The sequence below is a fragment of the Myotis myotis genome, unplaced genomic scaffold (assembly GCF_014108235.1).
Source record: "Myotis myotis isolate mMyoMyo1 unplaced genomic scaffold, mMyoMyo1.p scaffold_m19_p_17, whole genome shotgun sequence".
NCBI lineage: Eukaryota > Metazoa > Chordata > Mammalia > Chiroptera > Vespertilionidae > Myotis > Myotis myotis.
In genome coordinates this window covers 1557870-1566571 of record NW_023416321.1, presented here as the reverse complement: position 1 = coordinate 1566571, position 8702 = coordinate 1557870, and the positions used below count along the sequence as shown (strand labels likewise).

At 63.8% G+C, this 8702-nt stretch overlaps 1 long non-coding RNA gene across 4 annotated transcripts; it reads right to left on the bottom strand.

The window, feature by feature from the left end:
• Positions 1-265: 265 nt before the first annotated feature.
• On the bottom strand, positions 266-5505 carry LOC118671122. 4 transcript variants are annotated; one of them, XR_004972612.1, is made up of 4 exons: positions 4957-5505; positions 3990-4581; positions 3666-3726; positions 266-861 (listed from the first exon to the last, which is right to left on the bottom strand). It is a non-coding gene; the product is annotated as an uncharacterized LOC118671122 (long non-coding RNA). The 4 variants fall into 4 exon arrangements; XR_004972613.1 differs by lacking the exon at positions 266-861 and adding an exon at positions 1861-2054; XR_004972614.1 differs by lacking the exon at positions 3666-3726 and having other exon boundaries at positions 4957-5503.
• Positions 5506-8702: the final 3197 nt, after the last annotated feature.

The window sequence follows — 8702 nt, the reverse complement described above, 5'->3', positions numbered from 1 at the left end:
CACCCCTCCACTTCTCGGCTCTTCGAACTTCTGGGTCCCTCCCAGAAGGGGAGTCGCACGATATTTGGGTTTCTGTGTCCGGCTGATTCCACTCGGCATATGTCCTCACGTTCATCATCCACCTTGCAGCAGGTGTCAGAATCCCTTCCTTCTGAAAAAATAAATATAGCATTCCACTTCTCTTTATTTCTGTTGATTTTAGAGAGAGGGAGGGGGAGGGATAGAGAGATAGAAACATCCATCGGCTGCCCCCTGCTGGGGATCGAGCCCACAACCCGGGCATGTGCCCTGACTGGAAACGAATCGTGACCTCCTGGGTCATAGATCGACGCTCAATCCCTGAGCCACACTGGCCAGGCGGGGGTTATGTGATTGGCTCGCATGATAGGAACTCACAGCGGGAGCCAGGCCCCAGGCCCACCTGGCTTCGGCAGCTCCAGCGTGTGTCGGGTCCGAATGGCCGGCCCAACAAGGGCGTGCAGGCTCTGACTGGGTCGTGCCGCGCTCCAGGGGGTGAGGGAGGTCAGGTCATCAGTGCGTCTCCGAGACCAGATGCTGGGCAGGCCAGGGCAGTGCTGGCCCTGTGGGGACAGGGCCACCTGGCTCAGGGCCCTGCTGCCTCCCTGCCTCCAGCGCGACTGGAGCAGAGGCGAGTGCGTCCGGGGTGCGTCCACCCCTGGGGCTCTGGCTCCCAGCCCTCCTCCCCCAGAGGGGGCAGGCCAGGTGCCACGGCAAGTGCGTCCGGGTGGAGGGACTGCTGCCCCTCGTGCTGGGAGAGGACAGGGGTGCTCCCGTCACCGTCCTTTCCGTGTCCCTGGGTTACTGTTTGGGGTGGGGTTAGGATGGCTTCTGTTTGGTGTCCTGGGAGGGAAGGAGATGTCACTGTAGCCATCAAACAAGGAAGGGCTGAGGCCCTGGGGGCTGGGGGGCTGCCCACAGCCCCAGTCCCGGGGTTCACACCTGCTTCCCTCCCTCGGAGCAGCTTCCTCCCGTCCCGGCACCCCTGGCTTCGCCTCCCCCGCTTGCTGGTTTAACCGGCATTGCATGTTTGAATAGGTCGCGTACCCCATCGCTGGAAACTCAGGGGTGAAGAGGGCTGGTTGAGAAATGTCACCTCTCTGTGGCTGGCTGCCCAAGGGGACCCCAGCCGTGTCCTCCACCCAAGCCCCAGAGCCGGGCCCTGTGCTGCCTTATTTGGCCAGAGGGACGCTGCTGGTGTGACTAGTTAAGGGCCTGACGCGGAGGTTATCCTGGGCCATCGGGGTGAGGCCTGAATGGAATCACAAGGCCCCTTATCAGCGGGAGGCGGGGTCAGCGGTCAGCGGGCTCCGCAGGTGCAGGAAGGGTGTCAGGTGCGCCATAAAGCACCATCGCCCGGGGGCGGGGCCTGAACAACATGGATTTCTCCCAGTCGGGGCTGGAAGTCCGGACCAGTGTCCAGCCAGTTATGTCGCTGGTCCAAGGCCTCTCGCTGGCCAGCCTCTGGCACTGTGTCTCCACATGGTGGGGGTGGGGGAGAGAAAGAGGGGGGGAGTGCTCTGCCTCATAAAGGCAATAATAATAATAATAATAACAACAACAATAATAATGTCTTATAAGGACACTAATTCCATCATGAGGGCCCCACCTCCAGGCCCCCCCCACACACACTGGTGGTTAGGGCTTCAACTTACTGATCTGGGGAGCAAACATGCAGTTTATGATGAAGGGGCCATGAGCCAGGTTATAAGCAGCCTCTAAAACAGCAGTTCTCAACCTGCGGGTCGCGACCCCTTTGGGGGTCGAACGACCCTTTCACAGGGGTCGCCTAAGACCATTGGAAAATACACATATAATTACATATTGTTTTTGTGATGAATCACTATGCTTTAATGATGTTCAATTTGTAACAATGAAACTGGGGGTCCCCACAACACGAGGAGCTGTATTAAAGGGCCGCGGCATGAGGAAGGTTGAGAACCGCTGGTCTAAAAGCTGGGAAAGCGAGGCAGCAGATTCCTCCGGAGCCCCCAGGGGAGCCGCCCCCGGGCTCCTGCAGACTCCTGACCTCCAGACTGGAAGATAAGTGTCGTTTTAAGCCACTAATTTGTTACAGGAAACGAATACACCCACATTGCCCGGCCTGCTTCCCCATCCAGAGCAGCCAAGCTTGCAGGTTGGTTTTGAGTGTCCCCTCCAGGTATGCGTCATGCATAGGCAGATGTGCACACGCACGCACACACACACACACGCACGCACACATACGCACACGCACACGCACTTTCCCCACGAACCACAGCTTACTATGCATGCTATTCTGGGCAAGTCTGTCCCCCAGGTCACAGATGAATGGACGGTCCCCTCCTCCAGCACACGTGCTGCAGGCCAGGTGGTGGCCAAACCTGGACGGGGGAGCCTGAGAGGCAGCCCCGGTCCTCGAGGGGACGGTGGGCGGAGGCCTCACACAGGCCTCCTATCCCCCCCCCCCCTCACTCAAATCTCCCTTCTGGCCTCCCCTCCCAGCCCCTCACTCCCGCCCCCATAGCAAACACCTGCCCTTTAGGGGACAAGCAGCCACCCCAACCGGGACCAGAGCAAGTCCCTGCACCCCGGGAGTTCTGCCAGGGACTCTTTGCTGCTCTCTCTGGCCCATTTAAAAAGCAGGTGGGGCCCTGGCCAGTGTGATCAGTGGATAGAACACCGGCCTGCGGACCGAGGAGTCCTGGGTTCGATTCTGGCCAAGGGCACAGGCCCGGTTGCAGTCTCGATCCCCAGTGTGGGGCGTGCAGGAGGCAGCTGATCCATGAATCTCTCTCATCATGGATGTTTCTATCTCTCTCCCTCTCCCTTCCTCTCTGAAATCAGTAAAAATCTATTTTAAAAATAAATAAATAATAGAAAGCGGGGAGGGGCCTGGGGGTGGGAGAGGACGGTTCTGGTTAGGCAGGAGCGGGGTCGCTGGCTGGTTCAAGTCCAGGCCAGCGGGTCTCCGCTAGGATTTGCTGTGTAACAATAAGCGCCACGACTTCTGGGGGTCACAGGCCGACCCTGGGCGCCCCGCACCCGCCACTGCGCCCACCGACGGGGCTCTGGGTGGGTGGCTGCTCCCTGCGCTGCTCCAGGCAGGCCGGGCGCGGCCTGTCCAGAGAGGGGCCTAGGGGAGCCGCCGCGGGGCGCAGCCGCCTGTCCCTCGCTCCATTAGGCGGGCGCAGCGCCGGGCGCATCGATTGCTGCTGCGGGAGACGCAGAGACGCAGGGCCGCTCCGCGCCCGGGCGGCTGTCGGGAATCCGTGGCTCCCCGCGCGCTTCCTGGAAACGTGCTCCCGAGCGAGAGAGCGCGACGGAGCCCGGCTGCCTGGTCCCCGCGCCGCCCGGCACCAGGCGCCCCGGCCGCTGAGCCCGCAGGGGGGGAGCTGGCGGGCGGGGCGGGACCCACCGGGGAAGCCGCGGGGCAGGGGGGCGTCAGCAGCTACACAGGCAGCTGCTCCCCTCCCGCAGCCTCGTGGGAGGGTGGCCCGGGGCCAGGCGGGCGGAGGTGGGCAGGTGGGCCTGGGGTCCCGAGCCCCCTCCCTGCTGCGGGACTCCTCCCCCTCCCCCCTCCCTCCCCCTCCTCCCTCCTTCTCCCCCCTCCCCCCTCCCCCCTCGGGCTGGGGGCTGGGCGTGTGCAGCCGCAGGTGTCTGCCTACCACGCGGGATCCCAGGGCGGGCTGGTCGGGGTAGCCTTCTCTCAGGAGAATGTTCCAGGCCCTGTGGATTTTTTATTTAAACGCCATGGACACATTGCTATTTTTATATAGTATAAGAGCTGACATTTTTGAAGGATGAGATTTTTAAAAAAGCAGGGTTGTGTTTCCATGGCTTGTCCTGCTCACGGCCCACCGTGGAGACCTGGGTTCCTCCGGGGGGCCTGGAGCGGGAGGAAACACCCCACCCTGCCTGCGACCCCGCTCCTACTTCAGCGGCCTCAGCGGGGCTGGGGGCTGGGGGCTGGGGGTGCATTTGCTACTTACTGGCTCAGTGACCTCCGGCCTCTTTGACCTCAGCGAGCTGTTTCCTTTCTGTCAAATTGAGGGTGCCCAGTGGCTTGTGGGCTGACCCTCACATCTGGCTCTGTGCCAGGGGGGCACAGGCGGGCTGTGGGATAGACACCCCTGAGCAACCCCAGAGGGCAGAGCAGTTGGGAGCCGACCCCCAGGGCCAGGCAGGGTTCTGTGAGGGGCACAGGGATCCAGACAGCACGACTTTACCGCTGTGTCTGGTGAGGCTATGGTTCCGGGAAGGGTCACTGTTGGTGAAATCCGTGTCACAAAGCTGAGTGGCCGCGGAGAGGAGGGGTTCATGGAGGAGTTGGCCGGAGAGAAGAGAGAGGGACCGCAGAGCCGGCCAGTCAGTCAGTCAACAAACACCAGCTGCCGTGGGCTGGGTGCCAGGCCCATTCCAGGTAGTGGGCGCGGGAGCTCCCTCGCAGCGGGGATCCCCGGGGTGTCCATCAGGGCGCAGCTCTTCTCTGCGGAGCTGCAGAGGCACCTGGGGCCAGGCCCCGGAGCTGAGGTGTGGTCCCCCTGGGCGGAGAGTGACTCAGGCCACCAAGCCTCCCCATCGCTGGGTTTGGTTTGTTTAAGAACAAATTAGTCACGGAACAGGCAGCTTTCCCGAAAATAAAATGAGAATCCCCAGGAAGCAGGGAAAATCGCAGGCATGCGGGTGAGTCAGCACGTGCTGCCCCGGGCGGCCACTTTCCAAAAGGCTGTGCCCGTCCCCCCTCCCGCTCCCCGTCCCGCCCACCCCCTCCTGGGCCTGACCCCCCCCCCCCCCCCCGCCCCAGGCCCCTTCTCCACCGCAATGCTCCCTCCTCTCCACTTCCCCCTGCTTCCCCTCCGCTCCGGCCTCTTCCCTCCCACCCAGGGGCCTCAGCTCCCGCCCCAGTCCTCATGCAGGCCCCTTGTTCAGGGCTCGCCCTTCCTCCTTCACGTTCACCTCCATCATCCGTTCCGTTGGCATCACAGGGGAAGGAGACTCTGGGGCGGGGGCCTGAGAGGGTATCTCCAGCCCAGCCAGTGCCCTGGGCCCGTCCTGCCCGCCCCCTGCTCCCCTGGTCACTCCCTCGGCCGGGACAGGCAGAGCTGGGCCCACAACCCAAAGGCGAAGGGACAGTGCCTGGGACTTCATCCCACGTCCCGTCCTGCCTGCCTCCTGGTCAGAGCTCAGGGCTGGTGGGCGGAGAGGTGTGCGGGGAGGCAGGGCAGGAGAGCTGGGGGGCCTGGCTCACCACCCGCGGGCAGGGGGCGGGGCTGTGTTTGGAATGTGAGGGGTCAGGTCTGTCCACCTGCTCCCTGCTCCCCTCCCGAGCCTCCTGTCGGAGAAGGCCTGGCGTGAGCTCTAGGAGGCCTCTGGCCACGCCCCCTGCCACCCGTCCACCCACCAAGGACCCCAGGGTAGGCCCTGGGGCTGCAGGAGGAAGACGCAGAGGGGAACAGAGGGAGCCAGACACCTGGGACCCGGCCTCTTGGGACAGTGCAGTGGCCTCAGACCCCCTGCCAGGCACTGAGCCCCTCCACCGGGACAGGCCCTGAGGGGCCAGGGCACCTCTGCAAGCTGCTCCCCACGTGGCCAGGGCCCTCGATGCAGTCTCCCCCGCCCCCACCCACCCCACCCCACCCCAGCTGGAACCCACACTGTTCCATCCTTGAGACCCCAGGGCCTCTCCTTCCCAGGCCCCTCTCACTGCAGGGGGAGGCGGCCCCAGGCCGGGTCACGGGCCTGGGCCGGGGTCCCCGGTCTCTCCGGCACTGTCCCTGTCTGCCACTCTCCATGAATAATTGAGTTGTTCAGATTACAGTAAAGAGCGATTGAGCTTCCCTTCCCAAATCGTTAAGCGCTGATACAAGAGGCCTTGGTTCCTTCTGAGGAAAGTCCCTCTCCCTCCCAGTCATTCCCCAATATTGGGCAGCAGTAGCAGATTCCTTTTTTAAAAATCTTGGCCGTAAAACAGTGGATTGGAGGATTAAATGCCAGTTCTTGGGAGCAGGAAAGTACTCTGTCCTGAGAGATGAGGTGAGGTGCTACTCAGGAAAGAGACTGGGGGAGTTCGTGTGGACCCCAAGTTCCAGAGACAGGAAGGAGCAGCGCAGGAGGCGAGAGGAGGCAGCATGGGGTGTGACACCCACTGGACGGTGCAAGAGTGCACGAGTGTGTGCGTGTGTGTGCGTGTGTGTGTGTGCGTGTGCAGGCACAGGTGGGAATGCCTGCAAATGCGTGAGTGTATCTGTGTGTGCATGTTGCACACACGAGTGTGCATGGTGGGCGGGTTTGCACGTGTGCGTGCACGTGCATGTGGGCATGTGTGCACATGTGTGTGCATGCGTGTGGACGGGAGTGTGCATGTTATAGGAGCTCCGGTGCAGGGTGGCAAGGCTGGGTGTGTGCCTGGGACCGTCTGGGGGTGTTCAGAGCAGGAGGCCTTGGAGCTGGGAGGGTTGGGTGAAGGATCGGGGTGGGGCTGGGCTCCCCGCAGCCCAGTCAGGTGACTTGCAGGCAGGCAGGGGAGGGGCTTTAGGGAGGAGGGAGGCAGGGAGAAGTGGGGAAGGGCCCGGGTGGGGACCTGGTCTGGAAGAGACTGTGGAGTGAGACAAATCCAGGGTCTTGAGCACGGGCTCCGCTCCGGAGCCAAGGAGGGCGGGAGCTGGCGGGTGTGCCCAGAGGAGAGGGGCTGGAGCCCAGGCCTGCAGCCTGGCCCTGCGAAGGAGGCAGCCCAGGCCAGGGGGCGGAGGGGGGGAGGGGCCAGGAACTGGGGTGCAGGTTGGCTCCTGCAGCTGTGGAGGAGCAGGAAGGGGAGGAGGCGGCTCTAAGTGAGACCTGGTGGCAGCGCAGCCTCTGCACCAGCCTGCAGCCAGCTGTCCCTGTCCCATGGAGGAGTGTGTCCCGCGGAGGAGCGTGTCCTGCAGCCCGTGGCGGGCAGACCGGCACTGCCTGTGACGCCCCCACCCTGAGGCTGGGGTTGTCCATGATAATCATTATATGCCGTCCCTCCTTCCTGTAACTGCAGCTCCAAATGTGCAGGGTTTCCAGGCAAAGGGAGTGAGCATGTGGCCATCCTGCCCTGGCCCACGACGGGTAGGGCCCCCGCCCAAACAGCCCTCTGGTGCCAGCCATGCCTGGAGCCATCTGCACCTGCCACCAGGAAGGTGGGGATGCTGCTCCCGGGCCAGGCAGGAGCCAGGCTGAGCACCTGGGCAGCAAGGGAAGGAGGGAGGGAGGGAAGAGGGAGGGAGGATGAACAGGAGAGGGAGAGAGAGGGGCCGGAGAGAATAAAGAGGGAGGGAAGGAGAGAAAGCGGAGGGATGGGGGCCTGAGTGGCTTCCCAGCTGTGCAGGGCCCTGGGGACCGCGGGCTGAGAGGCCCCTAGGTGCGTGCGCTGTTTATTTGCTCTTCCTCGGGGTTTACTGCCCGCCCTCCGGGGCACTTATTCCCCTCGGGGCTCCGGCCGGTCCAGCTGGGATTGACCGCAGTTGCCCTGGCAACACCCCTTTGTTAGGCACTAGCATCCGAAAATGTCAAACCGTTTCCAGCGGGTGAGACCTGGTCCCCGCCCTCCTTCCCCTTCTCCTTTTTCAGCTCAGCTGCCTCTGCCCAAGTCGCAAACTTCCTCCGTCTCCATGGGGACCGGGGAGGGCTGTCCGTCTTTCCGTCCCAAACATCTGTCTCTATAAACAGTTGTGGCGGCGCCTCCTCCTGGGCCGGGGCCTGGGCAAGGGCTCAGGGCTGGGGAGGAAGTGCTTTGTTTATCTGGAGGCCTGTTTCCTTGCTCCTCTGGGCCCAGCGAGCCGGCGGCTGCAGCCTTGGGCTCCGCCAGCCGAGCCCCGGGCCCCGGGCGGGCAGCCAGTGCGGGAGGGCGGCGGCTCCGCTCTGCTGGCTGCTGTGTTGCCTTAGACAGGTCACTGCACCTCTCTGAGCCTCTCCTTCCTCCTGGGGACAGTGGGGATGCTCACAGTGCCGCCCTGACAGCGCGTCGAGGGGCGACGAGATGCGGGTCACACAGGTCACACAGGTCACGTGTAGTCGGAGGTTTCTGTATCTCGTGTTCCTGACCTGTTATCCTAAGTTACGATGGACCAGCCCCTCAGGGGACTCGCCATAGACCTGGCCAGGGCCAGGCAGGGACGGGCAGCAGGAGCAGGGATCCCACCCCAGATGCGAGCCCAGATCCGCCGGGCCCCCTCTCCGCACCCCAGGGCTCGGCGTGCGGACTGCAGAGCTGGGATCGCGTGGCGTCCTCCCCAGCTGGACACGGAATTGTTTCAGGGACGAGGGTGCGGCCAGCTAAGGAGTCAGGGGGGCTTTGCCGAGAGAGAGCCGGGGACCGGACCGCGTGCTGTGGGGTGAGGAGGCAGCGACCGGCCGCCGTGACTCAGGCCCGCTCTCCCCGGCTGCTGGAAGGGCGCGGGGCCGCCTCCGAGAGCCCTTCCCGGGCCCACGTGGCGTCAGCACCTGCGTCTCTCCCCGTGGGCCTCCTCCCGTGGGCCTTGCCAGCCGAACTCCCAGCTCTGAGTGCGGCCCAGGCCCCAGTGCGGCGCCGAGACCGTCCCCCGTCCCCACACGATTGAAGGAGCGGCCTCAGAAACGACCGTGTGGATGGCGTTAGCCCGAGGCTCAGCTGTCGCGTCTGGGGAATGGGCTGCAGAACGGCCAAGAGGACACTCCCGCCGTCACCCTCAGTTGGCTCA